This window comes from Vulpes vulpes, chromosome 1 (assembly GCF_048418805.1).
Source record: "Vulpes vulpes isolate BD-2025 chromosome 1, VulVul3, whole genome shotgun sequence".
In the NCBI taxonomy this organism is placed as follows: domain Eukaryota; kingdom Metazoa; phylum Chordata; class Mammalia; order Carnivora; family Canidae; genus Vulpes; species Vulpes vulpes.
The window spans coordinates 168259055-168283447 of NC_132780.1; the positions used below are offsets into that span (position 1 = coordinate 168259055).

General features: G+C 34.5%; 1 long non-coding RNA gene and 1 pseudogene across 2 annotated transcripts in view; one reads left to right on the forward strand and one right to left on the reverse strand.

Annotated features, from left to right (window-relative positions):
• Positions 1 to 22259: 22259 nt before the first annotated feature.
• Positions 22260 to 24393, reverse strand: part of LOC140597710 (uncharacterized) — a 235507-nt gene continuing 233373 nt past the window's right edge. For both annotated transcript variants that reach the window (XR_011999565.1, XR_011999566.1), the window contains one exon: positions 22260 to 22324. This is a non-coding gene — a long non-coding RNA (uncharacterized lncRNA). The remainder of the gene's footprint in view (positions 22325 to 24393) is intronic.
• Positions 23307 to 23668, forward strand: LOC112926342 (small ribosomal subunit protein uS10-like; annotated as a pseudogene).

Here is a 24393-nt window from a genome sequence, read left to right on the forward strand (position 1 = left end):
TAGATTCCTTACCTAGGTGCAGTGGGAAAAGAAGTTCTAAAGATGGTAAAGCTCTTTGGTTACTGTCTTAAGCCAACCCACAATCCAAGTTCCATGACTAAACAGGGTGACTGCCTGCAGTCTGCAAACTATCAACTCTGTCTGACTACTTCTTGGCTCAAATACTACTGGGCTGCACTGCTTCCAGGAGTGGCCTTGTATTCTTACATGTGGACACTCTAGTCATAACATTCATTCCATCTTCCCTCTTCTTACAGTCTTCAGTTGGCCTCTCCTTGTGCCTAGAGGCGCGGAGAGAAAACAACTGGGGAAAAAGCACATTCAGAACCTGAAAAATGACTTGAGTAATTTGGCAGAAAATTCAGAATGCTGAGTATATGAAATGTGACCCAGGACGGAGGTGAGAGATCACAGGTTTCAGGATGACATGACTGCTTGATTCTAGCTCATAGGGAAAGGTAATCAGACAGAGCTCTGAAGAAGAGGGCCAGGAGAAGAGCCTGCTGTCATCCACATCTAAGGATAGTACTGATTGCATAGTCATGCATTCATTCCTGTCATGTGTATCCCTCAAAGTGGATGGTTAAAAGATATGATCATTTTTTATTTGGAAAAAAATCCTATTTGATACACTAAGCATTGCTAGCTATTTATATTCCACTGAAATGTATAAGAGTTTTTCCTTTCAATCTTATAAAAATATGATAAATTTCTTACTAATATTTTGCTGAACTAATGTTTGAAAATACTTCATTGTTTGTGTTCATATTTCCCTAAGTAGTGGTGAACTTTATTTACATTTATAATATATTCTCTTATTAACTGCCTCTTCACATTCTTTGTCGTTCTTGGGAGAATTCTTATTTTTATTTTTCAGCCAATAATTTTCATTCTTTTATTCTATTGTCCATTAATTTCAGCATTTACCGTTACTGATTTTGTTCTCCAAATTTATTTTAGTTGTATTACATTTAATATGTTTCTTGTTCCTTAAGGTGATCACTGGTTTGTTTTAAATTTTGGTTTTTAATTAAAGATTTTAAAGTCTAAATTAGCCTAATTTTTTATTAGCCTAATTTGTTTTAGCCTAAATACAAGCATTAGCTATGTTACATTGGTAGTCACCAAGTTATTCATATTTTCATTAATTTCTATATAATATGAAATTCAATTTTCAGTCCATTTTTGATCCAGGAATTTAATTTTAAAGGGGTTAATGTTTTCTAACTTGTAAATCCTTTGTATTAACTGAATTATTGTGAGCAGAGACCACGGCTTTTGAAAGCACTATTTTCAGGAATTTATCATGATGCTTTTTGTGACATAATATCTGATTAATCTTAGTAAATACTTCATTGGCAAAGGATCCAATGTAGAATATGGATAGGAAAAGTATGTGTTTGTGCACATAACTAATGTACATACTGCAAAAAAAATAAGTGTTAAAGACTGCTGTTCCAAAGAAAGCCACTAAAGGTATAAATAAAAAATTGGGTTTGTGCCAGGTTAGCTTAAAAGAATAGAAAAAGATAAGAAAAAATAAGCAGAGATCAAAGGACCATCTAAGATTTTAACATATATATCCATCAGGAAAGAAACCTATAATTATTAAACACAAACAACAATGTTCCAGCATTGGACAAGACTGGGCATAGGGATTAAGGATTCTCCCAATGGGAAAATTAGATTTCAGGGACAGGAAAAACCTCTGACAAAATACAGACTGTAAGTCAGCACAGCTCAAAGCATAAATATAGACTTGATTTTGAGTTAGTAATTGGAAACTTCTTGTAGTTTCCCCATTTGTGGCACAATTATTTCTAGAAAAATTAGCAGAAATAGTATGATCTTTCCTCATTTCCTTGTTTGAAACTATTTTTAACATTTTTATCTTTCTGTTTAACAGAACACTACTAAACTTGAATTGTACTTTTATTTTATGTGAAACAAGAAGGACAAGGAAAATTGTTAAGTCACCATAAGGAACAGTCTTAAATGGAAACACTCAAAGAACAGATTATAGCAACAAGAAGTTGCAAAGTACATAGCCTTAGGTCCAGACAGACCTAGATTTCAATATAATTCTGCCACTTTGAATGTTTATAAGTAGCAATCTCCTGTAAATATTTGGTTAGTGAGAGGGAGCCATCTGCTATGGCACTAATGATGAAAACATACTTTCTGCCCCCTCCTCCCTATACTACATTGAGAACTCATTAAAGTATACTTCTATTGGTTGGCTTCTTAGTTCAATATAGTAACCTCTACTTAAAGCAACTGAACTTATAAAGAGCCTTATGTAGTTCAATGGTCTTCAATCCACTCAACATAATGCTGAAGAACCTGAAGCAGAATTTTTCAACCTCAACACTAATTATATGTAGTCACCAATTGTCCTGTACCTTACAGAATGTTTAGCAGCATCCTTTGTTTCTACTCTGGTTTGTAAGTAGCAAATCACTTTGCTGTGACACCAAAATGTCTTCTGACATTGTAAATTGTGCCCTAGGTGGTACAAAATTGCCTATGGTTGAACCACTGACATAGTTAACAGAAATAGCTATTCAGTTTTCCTCCATTAATGGAGAAGAATTAAGATATTATGCTCTTGTGAAGTGGACATTTTATACTGATATTTATAGTGTGTGTGTGTGTATATATATATATATATATATATATATATATATATATTTGAACTGTGTTGTCCAAAAAAAAAAAAAAAAAACAGTAGCCAAACTGTGGAAGTGTCCATCGAAAGATGAATGGATAAAGAAGATGTGGTCTATGTATACAATGGAATACTACTCAGCCATTAGAAACGACAAATACCCACCATTTGCTTTGACATGGATGGAACTGGAGGGTATTATGTTGAGTGAAATAAGTCAATCAGAGAAGGACAAACATTATATGGTCTCATCCATTTGGGGAATATAAAAAATAGTCAAAGAGAATAAAGGGGAAAGGAGAGAAAATGAGTGAAAATATCAGTGAGGGTGACAGAACATGAGAGACTTCTAATTCTGGGAAACGAATAAGGGGTAATGGAAGGGGAGGTGGGTGGGGGGTTGGGGTTACTGGGTGACAGACACTGAGGGGGCACTTGACAGGATGAGCACTAGGTGATATGGTATATGTTAGCAAATTGAACTCCAATAAAAAAAAAAAGTAGAGTCACCATAGGAAAAAAATATATATATACACAGTTTATATACACAATAAGTCTCAAAGAAGACATGCCTCATTATAATTCCATACATCTTTAATATAGGATGCAAAAACACACCGAATTTAAGGAAGTATAATAAATAGCCACCATAAGTTGATCTCTTCTAAAATAATCATAGAGCACCCAGATAAAATAGCTTAATAAATTAACCAAAATTTTTAATTTCACATGTTCATCTATTGAAATTTATTGAAATTAATTCAAATCTTGGAATTGGGAGGAGATATTTTGATGCTTCTTTGAACAACCTAACATTCTTGGATACTATTATCACCATTGCAGGAAATTGCTACCCCTATTTTGTCACAATTCCTGTAGATGGAAATTATAAAGGATCCATTGAGGATTCAGAAAAGATACTTACCTATAATCAGTATGTACCTTGAGGAAATTTAGGAATTTCAATTCATTCATGATTTCAGGTAACTTTTTCCACGTGTTGGGCACAGAAATTAATTTGGATGCAAATGTCAATGACAAACCAGCTGTAGTTCATTTACGTTGAAAATTCAGCTAAAGCTGGTGGAATTTCAATCATAAATAGGCAAATTGTGCTATAATTTGGTATCTTAGTAAGTACTAAATAAAATAATAAAATTATTTTACTGTCATTAGAGGTAGTAAAACAGAACTTTAAGTACTGGAATTTTCCCAGAAATTCCAAGAAGGGATATCTTTTGCTAGACAATTAAAAATTAAGTTAATTACATTAGGCAATATAACTGAGGGACTAAAAGAAGCATAATAAATAATCGATGGTAGTGGGTAGTGGTATCCAATACTGCATGCTTGTGATATTATATACAAAACTATTTCTTCTAGGAGATGATTCAATCAAACAATCTTTCAAACAAGAAAAACTCTTCTCTGAAGTATTCAGGGTTTTTTTTTCTGTAATACATATTAATCTTTAGATGAAAAGTTCTCTTTCTCTACAGAGAGGATGTTATTACTTTTAATTCAGAAGCTTCTGTAAAGGATCACAGCTAGTCCATCATCTTTCATAATGTCAATGACTAGTCTGATTTGAGAATGATCAATAACAAGTCAAAGAAAGGATATGTCAGAGGTCCTTGCTAACTTAAGAATTACTTTCTGGATTTATCACAACATGAGAACTAATGGATAGCTTTGACAAGTGTTTTTAATGCTACTTGTGGAGACCTGAAAGGTTATAGTAAGTTAACTGGATTTGCATTTTTTTAGTACTTCATGAAGAAACACACCATATTCTTTAATAGATACTAATCAAAATTAAATTTTCTTATGTATTTCTTGATAATGCATTACTCTCTCTAAAAATCCAATTTCTTAAGATAATTCAAAGGTGTCAGATGTATGATGAAATGACATTTGTGGGATTGCTGATATATTTCAGGAAATAAACTAAAGGTCAAAAATATGTCATAATTAAAAAGTATCAATATTAAATGTAAGTGAAACATAAGGAATAAAGGGTTGATATAGAAGCAATTTGAAATCCTATTGAGCTATGCATTACAAAGCTGTGATCATCAAGACAATATTGTACTGGCACAAAAACAGACACATAGATCAATAGAAGAAAATAGAGAACCCAGAAATGGATCCTCAACTCTATGGTCAACTAATATTCAACAAAGCAGAAAAGAATATCCACTGGAAAAAGACCATCTCTACAATAAATGGTGTTAGGAAAACTGTACAGCCACATGCAGAAGAATGAAACTGGACCATTGTCTTACACCACATGCAAAGATAAACTCAAAATGGTTGAAATATCTAAATATGAGACAAGAATCCATCAAAATACTAGAGGAGAACATAGACAACACCTTTTTTGAACTTGGCCACAGCAACTTCTTGCAAGACATATCCATGCAGGCAAGGGAAACAAAAGCAAAAATGAACTATCAGGACTTCATCAAGATTAAAAAACTCTGCACAGCCAAGGAAACAGTCAACAAAACTAAAAGACAATCTACAGATGGGAGAAGATGTTTGCAAATGACATATCAGATAAAGGGCTAGTATCCAAGATCTATAAAGAACTTATCAGGGCAGCCCCAGGTGGCTCAGCAGTTTAGCACGGCCTTCAGCGCAGGGCATGATCCTGGAGACCCGGAATCGAGTCCCACGTTGGGCTCCCTTCATGGAGCCTGCTTCTCCCTCTGCCTGTGTCTCTGCCTCTCTCTCTCTCTCTCAGTCTCTCTCAGTGTGTGTGTGTGTCTTATGAATGAATAAGTAAAATCTTAAAAAAAAAAAAAAAGAACTTCTCAAACTCAACACCCAAGAAAGAAACAATCCAATCATGAAATGGGCAGAAGACATGAACAGAAATTTCTCCAAAGAAGACATATACATGGCCACAGCACATGAAAAAGTGCTTCACATTACTTGCCATCAGGGAAATACAAATCAAAACCACAATGAGATACCACCTCACACCAGTGAGAATGGTGAAAGTCAACAGGACAGGAAACAAATGTTGGAGAGGATGAGGAAAAAGGGGAACTCTCTTACACTGTTGGTGGGAATGCAAGCTGATACAATCACTCTGGAAGACAATGTAGAAGTTCCTCAAGAAGTTAAAAATAGAGCTACCCTATGACCCAGCAATTGCACTACCAAGTAATTACCCCAAAGGTGCAGACAGGACACCTGTACACCAATGTTTATAGCAGCAAGGTCCACAATAGCCAAACTGTGGAAGGAGCCAAAATATCCTTAGATAGATGAATGCATAAATAAGATGTGATAAATATATATATTTATATATATATTTATATATATGTGTGTGTATATATGTGTATATGTATATATATATATATATATATATATATATATATATATATATACACACACACAATGGATATTACTCAGCCATCAGAAAGGATGAATACCTACCATTTGCTTTGACGTGGATGGATGAACTGGAGGGTATTATGATGAGTGAAATAAGTCAGTTGGAGAAAGACAATCATCATATGGTATCATTCATATGTGGAATATAAGAAATAGTAAAAGGGACTATTAGGGAAGGAGGGAAATTAAGTGGGGAAAAATTAGAGAGGATGACAAACCATGAGAGACTCCTAACTCTGGGAAACAAAGAAAGGGTTGCAGAAGGAGAGGTGTGTGGGGGGATGGGGTGACTGACAGGCATTAAAGAGGGCACCTGATGGGATGATCACTAGGTGTTATACTGTGTATTAGTAAATTGAATTTAAATAAAATATTTTTTTAAAATTCTATTGGGCTTTTTCTACTAATAGATATGAACACATCTGTGACATTATTATGCTCCATGGTAGCTCAAAATATATTTACAACTGTCTCAATTGTTGGTATTTAGTAGATATAATGGTATTACTAAATTTAAGAGAGTTAATTGATACCATGAAGATTAAGAGATTAGGAAGAGACAGATGGAAAGAGAATAAGTTAAAGTCTAGTAAAACAGGATAGCATAATATTCTATTAAAAACACATATTTTACTGAATAAAAAAAATTGAACTTGAGCAGGTTGAGTGATGATACTTTATGCCACCCCCAACTAGAATAGAATTGGAATTTCTGGATAAAATTAAGTCATCAAGCATTTACAATTCAAAAAAAGAATGTGCGTAAATAAAATATCAGAAACTTAATTTCCAGTTAAGGCAAACTAGGTCATTCAAATTAACGCTACCAATAAAAACAATAACAAAAGATAAGCTGTTCTTACTTTTTAAATAGCATCAGTAGTATTAAAGAGCTGAACAGTTAGGTAAACAATCTGAATTAATTGAAGAGCTTTTGATGTTCCTTTAAGTTTTCATTTGAAGAACTTAAAAGTTCAATAATCTATCTCTGCATATCAGTTACAAATAAAAAAATAGACACTTAAAATTTCATCAAAAAATAAAATAAAATTGCATCAAAATTTTAAACTACATAAAAGTAAACTACAGGAAAAATTACAAAATTTTACTGATAAATAGATAACTTAATAGATAAACTTAATAACTTAAACAGATATAGAGATAAACTTATATATTTGTGAAAACATAAGGAACAGATATAGAGATTCATTATTGTCCTCATTTTGCTTCTCTGAGACACTCCTCCTTCTTCCTTGTACTTCTTCAGTTGTTTCAACATTTTTCTAATAAATTTTCTAAATAAATGCTCTAATGAAACACCTGGAGTGATTTCTACTTTCCAGAATGGACACTGACACAGCATTTTGCAAATAAAATGAAAATTATAGGTGGATTAATTTCAAAAATGTGAAAGGCAAACCAATAAAACTTTTAGAGTAAAATATAGAATAATGTTTTTATTACCTCAAGGAGGGGGGAATTTTCCAAACAAGACAAAAAGACCATTAAGCATAAACAAAAAGATCGATAAATTCTACTAAATTCTATTAAATCAAAACTTTTATCAGAAGACACTGAAAGGAGCTAAATGAGATTAAGGGATTTGAAACTTCTAAGTAAGAAAAAGCTAGCATGAAGAATATATGAAGAACTTCTATCCTTCTGTAAGTCAATACAAAAAGACCAGGAACCCATCAGAAAAATGGGCAAATTATTTGAATGGCATTTTACGTTTACAAAAAGGAAATCCAAATGATAAATGAAATTATGAAAAGATACTCATTGGCAGTTTCTAATCTCTGAGGATTTCTCTTCCTCCTCCTCTGCTCCTCCTCCCTTTCTCTTTCCTTTTGTTTTTTTCTCCTGCCTTCTTCTCTTTCCCCTTTCTTCTCCTTATCTTTTCTCTTCTATCCCTTCTCCAATTCATTACTCCTCCTCCCTCTTTCCTCCTCTATCTCCTTTACCTCCTTCTTCTCCTCACCTTCTCCTCCAGGTCACCCTCTTTTTCTTTTTTCTCTCCTACACCCTTTAACTCTTCTGTAACCAATCCCCTATTTGAAATCCTGAGAGAAATTTTGTTTTCAAAAATTCTCATAAGTTTTGGCATGAATTTTAATCATGCTGGGGCCAATATTAAATTACATAAATTTTCGTTTAAATTACAAATAAAGGAAAACCCCTTTGTTTCCTTGACCAATGCATTTATTCAACAAACATTTACTGAGTAATGATGATAGAGTTGGATCCCTAATGGGTTTTATATAAGTTCATAAGGAAAAAAAGAACTAAAAGAAAGGTAAGAAACATAATTGAGCAAATGGTAATGACTTAAAATTTCAAAGTCTTAGATCTTTCATCAACAATATGAGGATAAATACAAAAACTCACAGGACTGATATGAGGATTTAGTTTATTATAATGCATCATTTTAGAAAACTCTCATTTGTCCTTGTCTCTCATGCTTCTCCACAATCTGTTTCATCTGTCTCAGATGCTGGTCCTTTATTATCTTTTACTTGCTACATACCAAACTTCTGTTCATTTTTTAAAAAGATTTATATTTATTTATTCATGATAGACACAGAGAGGGAGAGAGAGGCAGAGACACAGGAAGAGCGAAAAGCAGGCTCCATGCAGGGAGCCTGACGTGGGACTCGATCCCGGGACTCCAGGATCGCGCCCTGGGCCAAAGGCAGGCGCCAAACCACTGAGCCACGCAGGGATCCCCTTCTGTTCATTTTTTAAGGCTCAACTGAGAAATTATCTATTCAAGTAAGGGTTTTCCATTTTTTTCCAACATCTCTAGGTAGGCTTAGGTGTTCTTTGGGTTTAACACTCACTCTTATCTACTGCTCTTATACAACTTAGTTGCACTTTCAATACCTGTCATGTTCCTATCACAGGAAATGTGCCTTCTTTATCTATTTTTTAAATTTTATTTATTTATTCCTGAGAGACACAGGGATAGAGAGAGGCAGAGACACAGGCAGAGGGAGAAGCAGGCCCCCATGCAGGGAGCCCGACGTGGGATTCGATCCCGAGACTCCAGGATCACACCCTGAGCGGAAGGTAGGCGCTAAACCGCTGAGCCACCCAGGGATCTCCCCTAGCTCTCTATTTCTTACCATGCCTTTCATATTGCCTGATGGGTTACCAATAAATGTTACTTGAATAAATCAATAAATAGAGTTTTAGCACTATCCACCTAAATTTTTGATAAAATATTAGACCTACTAAAAATTCAGTGAGTTTCATATCCTGGAAGAATTAAGAAATAATATTAAAAGGACAACTGATAATAGTGAAAATGTAAAGAATCCAGAGGTTATCATCAGAATTAGTTTGGCTTTTTTTCCCACAGATTTCCCAAGTGGTTATAAATGATATCTGTTTTGGAATAAGAAATTGTTTCCTGGGAACTTTTGTATGAATGTTTACTAAGAAGAGACTCTTCATTAATATTAGCACATAGTAATAGATTTTTCATCCATGGATTTCAGGAAATGAGATTCAAAGGAATGATAAGCAAATAAAAAATACTGAGTGCTAAAAGCAATTAACCTAAACAAACTCTGATTCTTAGTTTACTGTTATTACCCATTCAAACAAAATTTAAATTTAAAGAAAAACTAAGCAGACGTATTTTGCTCTGGAAGACAATTTTTAACCTCTGCAGTCTTTTTAGTTTCTAAGTAGTAGATAGAAATTGGATAGCTTAAAAGATGTATTTTCTAGGTCACCACTATATCACTGTGTTTGGTTTCGAGGTTTCTTTCATCTATGCTTCCACCATCATTCTGGACATTTCCTTTATATCATATTTTCCGAATCAGTAATGTTGTACATATACATTTAAGCATCATTTTGTTCTCTAATTCAAATACCTGTAGGCAATGACAAAGCTAGACATTTTGAGTAATTAAGCATATATTTACATTGCCAGGAAAGGTTGGAAATTGAGGATTACATGGAGAGAAACTAAAGACTTATTTTGTATTTTGTTCTAGGTACAATATGTGAATTTTAAAAGGGTGTTCCCTCAAATCAGACCAAAATGAGTTCTGCGAAAATGCAGTCTAGGGATACAAAGCTTGAAATCTAGAGTCTAACAAACACGGATTAACATTCTATACCAACCCCCTTGATTACTATGTATCCTGTGAAATATCCTTAACTTTTACATTTGCAAGCTGGCAACAATAACACCGACCTAGTAAGGCTAGAGGATCTAGTATATGTAAAACCACAGGGACTGAACACAGTGTCAGGGAATAATACTGTTGTTGCTATTGTTATAACTGATTACAGAAAGCATCTTTACAGGTGACTTACAAGGTTCTGAGTGGTAAAATGACTGGTTCTAAACCTCAGTCTCCTGTTTCCAGACTCTGGAATCTAGACTTTATCTGTTAGGAAGTGCTCAGCTACAAAAATGGGGTTTCTGACTCAACTCAGATAAAATAAAACATTCTGCTGCATCATAATTAAGTTCAGAGGTAGAACTGCCTTCAGGTTTGATTAATTAAGAAGCTCAACTTTGTCATCGAGAATTCAGGTTTTACTGAGATGATCATTTAATTTTTTCTGTCATTCTATTAATATATCATATTGATTATTTGAATATGTTGCACCATCCCACTTGGTATAAATCCCACTCGATCATGGTGAATGATTCTTTTAACGTCCTCCTGAATTTGGTTGGCTGGTATTTGATTGAGAATTTTTGCAAGTGTATTCATCAGGGATATTGGCCTATACTTTTTGTTTTTCTGGCAATGTCCTTTCTGAATCAGGGTGATGCTGACTCAAAATGTTTCCTCCTCTTCTATTTTTGAAAGGGTTTGAGAAGGATTGGCATTAATTATTCTTTAAATGTTTATTAAAATTCACCATGTGGTTCTGGAGTTTTCTTCATTAAGAGATTTTTCACTACTGATTCAATCTCCTTACTGGTAATTGGTCTATTCAGACTTTCTATTTCTTCCTGATTAAATCTTAGTACATTGTATGTTTCTAAAAAACATATTCAGAAAATACATTTGACAAAATTCAGTATACATTCATGATGAAAGCTCTCAACAAATTAGGTATAGAATGGATGTATTTCAAACATAATGAAGGCCACTTATGATAAGCCCACGGCTAACATCATACCAAAGGTGAAAGGTTGAAATCTTTTCAACCACCCAAGACAAGGGTGTTTCTTACCACATCTATTCCACATAGTACTAGAAGTCTGTACCAGAGCAATCAGATAAGAAAAATAAATAAAAGGCATCAGAATTGGAAAGAAAGAAGTAAAATTGTCTCTAGAATTACAGAAAATCCATAACACTTCACACACACACACACACACACACACACAAATCTATTAGATCTAATCAACAAATTGAGTAAAGCTGCAGGATACAAAATTAACATAAAAAATCAGTAGAATTTTCATGTATTAATAATGAATTATCTGAGAAAGAAATAAAGAAAAAAATCCCATTTACAATAGTAAATTAAACACATTAAACACTTAGGAATAAACTTAACCAAGGAGGTGAAGATCTCTACTTGGAAAACTACAAAACTATGAAAGAAAGACACAAAAAATGGAAAGGTAACTCCCTGGTTTAGTGTTTAGACATAGGGAAGTAACTGAATTTGCTGATATTTGTCTTGTCACCAGGTGTGTTACTTACTTTTTTTTAAAAGATATTATTTATTTATTCATGAGAGACACAGAGAGAGAGAGAGAGAGGCAGAGGAGGAAGAGACATAGGCAGAGGAGAAGCAGGCTCCATGCAGGGAGCCTGATGTGGGACTTGATCCCAGGACTCCAGGATCATGCCCAGGGCCAAAGGCAGGTGCTAAACCGCAGAGCCACCCAGGCTCATGTTTATGGATTGGAAGAATTAATATTGTTAAAATGTTAATACTATCAAAAGCTATCGAAAATTCAATGCAATCCCTTTTTAACAGAAGTAGGAAAAAAAATCCAAAATGTATATGGAACCACAAAATACCCTGAACAGCCAAAGCAATCCTGAAAGAAAAAAAAAAGCGGGAAGCATCACACTTCCTGATTTCAAGCTATACTATAAATCTATAGTATTTAAAACAGTATTGCACATGCACAAACACAACAAATACATCAATGGAGCATAATTGAGAGCCCAGAAATAAACCCATGCATATACTGCCAACTAATATTTGACAAGGGAGCCAAGACTACTCAGTGGAGAAAAGTCAATCCCTTCAATAAATGATATTGGAAAAAGTGGATATTCACATATAAAAGAATGAAACTAAACATTTATCTTCCACCACTTATAAAAATTGACTCAAAATAGATTAAAGATTTATCCGTCAATAGATGAACATTTTTATATGCTAAGTGAAATAAGGCAGCTTCACTAATATGCAGAATCAAAAAAACAAATGAACTTACAAAACAAAACAGAAACTGGCTCATAGCCACAGGAAATGAACCACTGGTTATGAGAGCAGAGGTATCATGCTAAATGAAGTAAGTCAAAGAAAGAAAGACAAATACTGGTATGATCTCACTTATGGGTGGAATTGAAGGGAAAATAACACCAGAAACCAGACTAATAAAAAAGAGAGAGAGAGAGGTCAGATTTTTGGTTACCAGAGGTGAAGGAGGGGTAATTGGCAGTGGAGGAGGGGTAACTGGAAGAAGGTGGTCAAAAGGTACAAACTTTCAGTTATAAGATTAATAAGTATTAGGGATGTAATGTACAATATGATGAGTATAGCTAACACTGCTGTGTGATATATAGGAAAGTTGTAAGAGAATGTATCTTAAGAGTTCTCAACATAAGAATTTTTTTCTTTTTTTGCTTTTTATTGTATCTATTATGTTAACTAAATGTAATTGCAGTAATTATTTCACAATATATGTAACTCAAACCATTATGCTGTACACCTTATACTTATACAGAAAGAGGTGTCAGTTATATCCCAGTAAAACTGGGAGAAAAGAAAGAACTCATGTTCTTTCTATCTCTCTACCATACATGGGATAAATTCCATCCTATGGCTGCTTATTTTTATGGTTTTAGAACGGCTGCCAAAAACAATAGGGCAAAATGATCTTACTCAAGTAGGGAAAGAAACAGAGAGAGATCAATTTATTGATTCCAGGAACCCAAGCAATACTCTCTCTTTGTGTCACTCTCTGCTCTTATTTCTTTTCCTCCTTTTCTTTCTTTTTTCCATCTATTCTGTCCACCCTTCTTATTCCCTCTCTCCTTTCTCTCCTCCTTTTTTTCTTTCCTTCTTTCCTTCCTTCCTTCCTTCCTTCCTTCCTTCCTTCCTTCCTTCCTTCCTTCCTCTTTTCTCTTTTTTCCTCATTCTTTCATTCTTTTTTCAACAATTATTACTAGGTATCGACCACAGGCATGTCACTGTTCTAAGACATGGGGATACATCAGTGCACACAACTGTCAAAAATATTCTCCTCATACAGCTAACATTCTAGTAGAATCAAGTTGTTCCCACAACTAAACAAACCTCTGGCCAGAAGAATGAGATGACAATGACTAGAGACTAACCAGTTAGAGTGGAATAGATGTTGGGGAGTCTACCACATTGGCTCAATAAATCTCGAAACATAACCTTGGGATCTCTTGTAGACATCAAATCTTCAAGCACATCACAGTCTATGGAACTTTTTATAAATATATGCCTTATTTTCTGCTTCTCAGACAAAAAAAAAATAGTTCTTCAATGGTGTGTACTACATAGTCATTACCAAACATATTAGTTTGTTTTATGTGACAATATGTTGTTAATAAAATTTAAGCTCATTTGCTTTCTTTGGTTGTCATTTTAAAATCCCAGACCTTGCATTTATCTTGGTTTATTATGTAAAAATAATTTAACGTTTTAATCATAGACTACATGATATACTGTAATGGTAATCTTTAAATGCCCATTTCATTAAAATTTTATGTTGCACACAAGACCTATAAGTCCCTGCTGCTACAGCAAATCATTTCATAACTTTATCTAATAACAATGTCTGGTGGTGATTTTCAATTAAATTGAGTTACTCATAATGCATCAGATTAAGTGGATCTGAGCCAAATGTTGTTGATCCCACTTACAATGTGGTTTTGCAATCACGCCAAAGTAGTTTTGTCTCAGTTCCTACCAAATTCTAATTCCTACTAGAGAAAAGCAACATGTGAATAGCTCAGACCTAAACTGTAAGTTTTTTTAAGGGCTCATATTTCATTCATTCATTTTCAATCCTTTACTGAGGCAATTAAAATTCTGAGTTTGCTATCTTTTCTAATGTTTTGGATTTTTTAAATTTAATTTCATTTATACCCACTAGAAATTAACCAGAATAAAATTGTCTAGAGCAGCTACCACCTTTCTTAAAGATATTATGTGGAAAGGGAGAAAATTATTATCTTTAAAATAAGTGCACAGGGAGAGGCGGGATTTGCACAGGGTGGTTTCCATGGGCTTTTCCAATTCTCACTTTCCCATAAGCTGCAGGACTCTAACATACCTGAATGTTGTAGGTGGTGGGACCATCTGACCTAAACTTCACCTAACAAAGTCATATGATTATGTAAAAGTTGTTAAGTATAACTACAATTTACAAAGTCAAAAGTCAATCCTACAAAAGCAATTAGTCTATACTCCAGAGGCAGGGAAGTAATACAAAAAAGAAAACTCTAAAATTAAGAGATAACACATGTGGCCAATAATATGAGAGGGATTTTAGCATTTAACTTAATGATAATGAAACAGATTTCTTCAAGAGGCACCTAATTTTATCTTAGTTGTAACTCCTATGCCACAATATGTTCTACAAACAAGTCAGGTTTTCACAGAAACTATTTACAACAGAAGTTAAAGAATTATAAAATTATAAAATTATAAAATTATTTCAAAGAAATATCTCAGTATATCCACTACCTCAACTATTATTGGTACTATCACTCATTTAAAGATCATACTGATGTATGGGTAGGCAGATCTGCCACTCAACACATAAGCTTAACAAAGCAGCTATTTTCTTTTGTCATTGGTTGGACATCATTTTAATTGACTAATGCACATGCCATACAGGTTGATAAATATTTCAAATATTATCTCTGTACATTCTGTACTATTGTAAATAATGTACATTGTTTGCAGTGACTAAAGTAGCAATTTATTGAAATGCATCACTTAAATATAACTCAGACATAAAAATCTATGATAAGATCAATAATCCAAATTGCTGAGAGATTTCAAAATTGAAAGACCATTTTCATTCTATTTTATTTCAATCTGTGTCAACTAGATAATACAAATCACCAACTTTACCCTACAGAACCCTGCACTATTTGGGTATAAATCATGTATTAGTCTGCTAAGACCACCATAACAAACAAACAAACACCATATCATGGACTGGGTGGCATAAAAAAAACGAAATTTATTTCACACAATTCTGGAGGTTAAAAGTTTCAGATAATGGTCTGGCAGGGGTTAGTTTCTGGTGAGAACTCTTTCTGACTTTCAGACATCTGCCTTCTTGCTACAATACTCACACAGCCTTTGCTCTGAGCATGTGGATATGGAGAGAGATCTCTCTTTTCCTCCTATAATGCCATCAATCTTACCAAATTAGGGCCTCACCTTTATGACTTCATTGAACCTTAATTATCTCCTAAAGGCTTTATCTTCAAAGGCAGATAACTAGAGATTAGGGCTTTAACACTTGAATTCAGTTGGGGATGGGGAGGTACAAAATTCAGTCCACAGCAGGTCAATAAACTCTATCCTATCATTCCAACTACTTAGGAATCCACAGATATTTTGTGGGAACTATTTTATTAACTTGGCTAAATTCAAGTAAAATACTTTTTTTTTTCAGTCTTCAAATATTTTTTATTGGAAGGCCATGCGTTGCCTTCATTTATTGTATTTCAAATCACTGTACATTTACTTTTGTGAAAACACTGCCTGCATTTTCTAGTACAAAAGAAACCTAAAAATTGTTTCAGGAATGTAGAGAAATATCCAACTTAAATAGCGAAAAAGTGCACCATAATTACTGCTGCACTGCAGTCATTTCTGCATTTCCCATGTTTCTTAAATAATCTTGTCTGATAACACACAATATAAAGAGCAATTATGAAAAACAGACATTTACATATACTTCTAAAGTCTTATTGAGAATATCCTGTTGGCATTGGATAACCAATCATAGGCGCAGCTGCAGTAGCAGGATATGCATATGCCTGTTGGTTCATACCATTGTGCATATTGGGAACATTACTGAGTGCTATCATAACCATTCTGGTAAGTCCCTGTTGGATTACCAGTCCTAAAACTGGTCTGTATACCAGCAGACACAAAATTACTTCCAAAGCTCCCATTGGTGTAATTTGCAGCACTGTAAACACCATTCTGAGTTTTTGCCCCCAAATCTCTCTTAAGCAGAGGAGAGTAACCTCTGTCATAATTTTCCCTGTCTCTAAAGGTATTAAAACCACCCCTTTTGCCCGCAGAGTATCTGTCCCGACGGTCATCCTTCATGCCTCCTCTACCCTGGAACGACCTGAACCTCTGTCTTCGACCAACTGAAGCAACTTGGGATTAATTGCTTGATTAAAGCAAGAAGCACAGAGATAAGGTCGCTCACTTGCTTTATGTTATTAGGTGTAAAGATTTTTTTTTTTTTTTTTATGATAGTCACAGAGAGAGAGAGAGAGGCAGAGACACAGGCGGAGGGAGAAGCAGGCTCCATGCACCGGGAGCCCGATGTGGGATTCGATCCCGGGTCTCCAGGATCGCGCCCTGGGCCATAGGCAGGCGCCAAACCGCTGCGCCACCCAGGGATCCCTATTAGGTGTAAAGAAAGTGTATGCTGTTTTGGTACTGCGAGCAGTTCTTCGAATTCGATGAATATAATCCTCTGAGGAGTTAGGGTAGTCATAATTGATGACAAATTTCACATATTCCACATCTAGCCCTCTGGAGGCCACATCTGTAGCAATCAGAATAGGAGCTTTTCTATGTTTGAATTCATTTAGAACCCAGTCACGTTCCTGTTGACTCTTGTCACCATGGATACCCATGGTGGGCTACCCATCTCTCCTCATTTTTCTAGTAAGCTCATCACATCTTCTTTTGGTTTCAACAAAAACAATGGTTTTATTCTCCTTCTCACTCATGATCTCTTCCATTAGCACCCGGTCAAGCACTCCACTTGACCCTCTCAAAAGCCAACCCATTATCTTACTTATAAACGTGTAAGACAGCCTCGTGGGAGATGATTTACACACCACACAACTCATCTACTTAAAGTGGTGGTTTTTAATACATTCACAGTATTGTGCAACCATTGCTACAATTAATTTCTGACTGTTTTCATCACCCCCAAAAGACACCTTATACTCATTAGTAGTGACTTGCCCATTTTTCCCTCAATTCCCTATTCTGGACTTTTCGTGTAAAGGGAATCATGTAATATGCAGTATTTTGTGATTTAACCTCTTTCAGCATAATATCTTCAAGGTACAATCACACTGTAGCATATATCAATACTCCAAAAAAAAAAAAAAAAAACCTACCAAGTAGTTGATCTTGTATGACAAACTTATTGACATAGGGTAAGATGGGTATCTAGATGTTGAGTGATGGGACTTTGTGTCTACAGCATCTAGTAAAATGATAGAAACAAATCAAAGTTCACACTCCACTTCTGTGGATTACTTTATCAGGTATTATAATCATCCTAAAGTTTCACACAATAGTGAGCCTTCTAATGTGGATTGACAGAGAACTATTATGTAGAAACTTAATGTGCTTTACGTATAAGAAACACAGGGATAGAGTTATAATTTAGCAATAAATCTGTGGGCTTAAAACAGACACTTGGTTATTTTAACAAACATAAAGATGACACAGTGATTTATAGTAGAAACATCTCCTAAAACAAATAAAATGAGTACCACTTTCTAGAAGAGTTGCCCAAAAATATGGAAAAAATGAACATATATATGGAACTATTCACCTTAGCGATTGAATAATTTCTCATGGATTCATTATGATAAGCCACTACCATATTTTCTAATTAACTCATAAAACATGTTCTTCTGGACATTCTTCCCACTTAGTAAAGACTTTTGTCTTTACTAAAGACATTTATTAAACATTGAATTGTATTAACATACTTGTATTTATGCTATATTTGTTATATTAATCATATCATATTTTCTTCTTCTTGCTTTTAGATCTATAGACTTGGTGACCTCAGAGGAGGAATGGAAATAAATTTGAAAGTATTGGTCTATTTTATTATGTGGTTTTATATTTTTGGAGATTACATACCATTTGCTAATGATTATGGGCTATTAAAATTATGGATCCAAACAGAGGTAACCAATGCAAGGCAGGGGAGGTATAGGTATTTACACCTACACTTTGATGGAATGTTAATAGCACCATAAATATATGTGCTTACTCCTTTGACAAGGATGACTAGGAAAGCCTTATAATACTTTAGGAGATACCTGGATTTAACATGAGTATGGAACTGCATCACAGCAGAACTGCTGCTGTTAGGAGCACACATAGGAAATCCTTATTATAAAAAAATAAAATAAAATAAAAAAATAAAATAAAATAAAAAGTAGTTAAGTATTTTCATCCTGAGGGCCAAACTTACAATTGGGGTCCAGAGTCACAGTTTCTGTAGAGGGAAAGCTAGATCTAAAATTTTTCTACTGACAAGGACATTTGAGTTTCAGCAACAAATTACTATTACAAATGAATCAATAAGGCATATATTATCAAAAGACAGTTTACGCCATATTTTTCAATCATAAATAAAATCATTATAAGAAGGCCTATGAATAGAGAAAACAACAAATGATGTTGCAAATTGAATTCTTAAGTATAATTTCATAAATGTAAGCAAAAAGAAAGTTTTCTTAAAGAAGTTTATTAGAAGATATTTCCATTTCAGTAGCACAATTACCCTTTGCACATCATGAAATTCCACAGCTCTGAACACAGACCCACACCTCCACATAGCTGCCAAAGCCAGGACCCTGTTTGAATCTGTAGGTATGTGGCCATGTATCCATAGGAGTCTTACTACTCACTCACCTACACCTGGACTGCATATTCTCTCTCAGGACATTGATGTTTTTGCTCTCAGTCCATAAATAATCATCTCATAATCTTATCATCACTTTTCCTTGCCCTGCTCCTATCCTTTCATTTTTCTCCTATGAATACCAGTATCTTGCCACTCATAACTCAGTCCAAATTTTCTCACTCATTACACTCTTGCCTGGTTTTCTCCACCATTTTCCTCCATTTGTCCTTACTAGTAGCCTTCATCCTCAGAGTCTGCGTCTCCTTCACCTCTTTTAATAAATGCCTCTTTTTTCTAAAGTTTTTACTTATCTTTATTTAAGTGCACTTGAACTAAAATCTAATGATGTATCACCTCACTGTCCTCTTCTCTGATGATTACTTTCTTCCATTGTCCTCCATTCAGTAGGCCAATAACCATTTCAGATCATTTAATCAATCCATTGTTTGCTACTCTTCTAAACTCTTGGTCATCATTTTATATATCTACTGCCCTGCAGGTCCATTTCCAGCTTCTCAGCTGATGGGCATCTCTGCAGAGTACTTTGTCATCATCACAGTGATTTCAATGGCCATATCAATAATTCCCCAGACTCTTTAACTGTCTTCAGACATCAGATATCTCCTAGATATGACAGACACCTACTTAAGTAAGCAGTTCCTGTGCTATTCCCATATTTTAATATATTTTGGGCAAATTAGGAAGCTTCAGCTGTACATTTGTTTTCTTTTGCTACTGTGCCAAATGACCACAAACTTGATAGCTTAAACAACTGACACATATTCTCTGCAGTTCTGAAGGCCATAAGTCTAAAATGGCCTCCTGGGTCTAAAATCAAGGTATCTTGATTTTTTCTAGAAGCTACGGAAAGAATCTGTTCCTTGCCTCTTCTGGCTTCTTGTGGAAGCTATCACTACTTAGCTAGGGCTGTACAACATTGTCATCACATTGCCTTCTCCTCTTCTATCATCAAATCTACATTTGCCTCCAATTTATAAAAACCCTGTGATTACAGGTATGGCCCACCCAGATAATTCAATATAATCTCCCTTTCTCGGAGTGCTTAACATAATCACATCTACAAAGTTACCTTGCCATATAAGGTAACATTCACAGGTTCTCAGGATTAAGATGTAGATATTTTTAGGGGCAACTATTCGGCCTCCCCCAAGCTAACTGGCGCCAAGCACACCATGCTAACCATCAGGAAATATCTTCAGTGTCGATGGCAGTAACAGCACAGACAGGGAGGCACCTTTCCAAATAATGTTGGCATAGTAGGGCATCATTAGGCACAAAAGGGAAAGAGGAGACAGTGGCAGTGGCAGGGGCATTAGCAATGTGTCTATCCATCCATATCGTGATCATTCTGTGTGATCTGGCTGTTCTGGTAAACACAGGATTAACAACTTCATTTTTCTTTGTCCTGGTGTCCCACAATGGCCAATTTCTCACACTGTCCTTCCTGCATTTCTTCTCTCCACCTAAAATATCTTTCTTTTCAATCTTCTACCTACTCCAGTACTAGCCATCTGAATTCCCAAAGCTTCACTGAATCCCTCTCTACCCTTTCCCTCATATGCTGGTCTAATTTCTCCCTTCTCTAAATTTCTGGAATCATAAGCACATAGTTTAACATTTCTTACCAGTTGTGATTATATATATTCATATAATTATATATATCTCAGTTATATGTTTCTTTCTTTCTATAGAAACAAGTAGAATGTTGTACACATAAGAGGGACACTTAACAAATATTGCGTCATTCATTGATAGATTCAAGTTGCTCACAAGGTTAATTGGAGAAATACAGAAAATTATAAAATTCCAGATCATTACATTGTTGTGGTGAATTTAGCCAAATGTCCATAATAATAAGGTGAGATCATATGTATATGGGCTATAAATAATAAAAATAATGAGAATAGTAAATTTTTTTAAAGAGTTTTGATTTTAATTAAAGAGTTCAATAAAGAGTCATTTTAGATAATGCTGCTGTTAATATCCATATTTTCACATAGCAGCTATAATTACCATAAATATTTTTTTACAAGTTTAGGACTAAAAATTCCGGTTTATGAAAGTAAGTTTATTACAAGGATGAGATAACAACTCCACCTGGCACCCTTGTCTATATTGTTCAGGAAAATTTCTTCCACAAAGAACCTGATTAAATACTTGATATTGCTCTTATAAAAGCAGTTTTCTTTCTAGACTATGCAGAGATTAGTTTATATACTTAACCAAGAAATTTGATTTTTTTTAATCCTAATATGCATAAAACTAAACTTTAGGCTATTCTGGGCATGGGCTTCATTTGTTTAGGATAATTATTTCTCCATGATACAGACATGTATGGATATACAGATCATGTACATATACAGCCCTAAAGAAAAAGAATAAATAACTGCAAAAGATGATTTTTGAAAAATCATTATTCAGATTTTTAAAAATGCAAATGAAAAATCTGTCTCAATAACAGCCAAATGGCAGTGAATCTTAAATATCAATTTTGTAACATGTCAAAGTGACTTTCATTATTTCTTCTTAGTACATAAAAGCCATTCTACAGAGAGCTTTGTTCTTATACTTTGTATTCTGTATTATAGTAAAATAAGAAAAAATTTCATCTCTGTCTCTTACATACAAATAATCACTTATCCTTAACTTTACCATTAATCTTAAATATGTCAATAATAATTTTCTCTAAACTTAATAAAACTACTCTGTGATCCTTTCTAAAAAATAACTACAAAAGCTTGCATGAGTGTTTCCACTCAATGTGTTTGTCTCAAATTCAGTTTTTAACTATTTGAATTTTTTTTCATTGTGTAGTACATTTTGAGGAAGGAAATTTAGAATTTTAGCTATTACAAAACTCTTGTATCTTTGATTCTAAAATGAGGCAATTCCTTAAATGAAACATATGAATTATAAACTGATAGAAAATGCACAGAGATTAATACAGAGAAAAATGGAGAAGACTATACGTGAGCTGAGGAAAAAATATTCTGATGTGAAATAGCCACAAAACAGAGACATAGAAAAATAGAAACATGATTTGGATACTTATCTTAGTTCTTCATTCCCGTGTATCTCACAAGTTTAGGGCAGGAAAGCTCCTAAACCTGAGAATGTAAAAAGAAAGTCCTAAATGTTGCATTCACAATCTTTTAAAATAAAAGTGGAAGAAGTTGCGCGGACACAGTGCATTTCAAAATAGAAATTATGGATCCCTGGGTGGCGCAGCGGTTTGGCGCCTGCCTTTGGCCCAGGGCGCGATCCTGGAGACCCGGGATCGAATCCCACATCAGGCTCCCAGTGCATGGAGCCTGCTTCTCCCTCTGCCTGTGTCTCTGCCTCTCTCTCTCTCTCTGTGACTATCATAAATAAATAAAAATTAAAAAAAAATAGAAATTATGACACAGACAGTAAAAAGTGATAACCAGAGGAAAAGAAAGCATCTTAAAATCAAAAGCTAATTACTCAGTATCTAAGTTTATGAGCAGGAATATAGCTTGCTAGGATTTTTCAAGTTAATTAAAAAAACACGTTTAAGTGTTTTCACTTAAATTAGCTAATAATTTTAGTGAATTAAACAATTCAGAAAATTAGCTAATAATTTATCTATTTTCATGTTAACCCGCAAACAACATGTTGTTGGAATATATCCAATTGTAACTTAGTTCTGGTATAATTGTTGTCATTACTGATTAGAAAGGAAAAAGTGACTTAAAAAAATCCCTAAGCAATAATGCCTAAACAATTACTTGTAAACTACCAGTGCCACTCATGAAAACTGCACATATATCAGAATATCTCCAGATTTGAAAGCAGATGAATCTTAAGAATTTAAATCACCTTCTAAGATGAATTTTACAAAGTAATCAAATGTAGCCTCTGACTTCCAGATAAAGGTTCCTGAATAAAAACATGCATTATTTTTACTTCTTCCTAAAACTTGATTAAAACTTCAGTGGAAGTGTTTGGAGCTCTTTGAGGAAGATGCAGTTGCAGGTCCAGGGGAGCTCTGGGCACCAGCCTCCTACTCCTAACTCACCACTGTTCACTCTACCTTAGGAACAAATGGGTCAGGAAACTGCAGCAGCCATGGCTTTTAAAGACATCGGGAAAACACTCCTGGAACCAGAGGTGGTGTTTCACCAAATCAGAATTACTCTAGCCAGTCGCAGCCTAAAATCTTTGAAGAAGTTACATGCTGACTTGATCAGAGGAGCAAAGGAGAAGAATTTCAAATTGAAAGGACCAGTTTGGATGCCTACTAAGATTCTGAGAATCATTGCAAGAAAAAGATCCTTGTGGTGAAGGTTCTAAGACTTAGGATTGTTTTCAGATGAGTATCCATAATTGACTCACTGATTTGCACAGTCCTTCTGAGATTGTTAAACAGATTACGTCCATCAGTATTTGAGCCAGGAGTTAAGGTTGAAGTCACCATTGCAGATGCTTAAATCAACCTTTTAAATTAGTTATCAGTTGTTAAAAAAGAAAAGTATTTCAATGAAAGTCTCTTAAGATATAAATCCACTAGGGAACCCTGGGTGGCGCAGCGGTTTGGCGCCTGCCTTTGGCCCAGGGCGCGATCCTGGAGACCCGGGATCGAATCCCACATCGGGCTCCCTGCATGGAGCCTGCTTCTCCCTCTGCCTGTGTCTCTGCCTCTCTCTCTCTCTCTCTGTGACTATCATAAATAAATAAAAAAAAATTAAAAAAAAGATATAAATCCACTAAAACATATTGAGAGAAGAAAACAGCAACTAATTTAAAAGCTGGAAGGCAAATGGAAAAACAGTTAACTTAGCACATTGAGAAAGCTGAATCTTAAACCCATAGTATAAAAAGTCAAGAAGCAATCTCATTTAAACATAGAGACCTAAATACCTAAGGAATTGGCAGAGTAATATTTTTAGAAATGGATTAAATGAGCACTAAAAGTATAAGATTTGTTGAAAACTTACTTAAACAGCATTAAGACTTAGCTCTCCTTCTCCGTTCCAAAGTCTATAGGTTACCATTTCTCTCTTAAACTAGCAGAAAACTACAAATATATTTTTGACAGCTTTACTGAGATAAATTAATATATCATAAAATGTACCCATTTAAAGTATAATTCAGTGGTTTACAATATATTCATAGTTGTGCAACTGTCATCATAACTTTAGATCACTCTTATTAC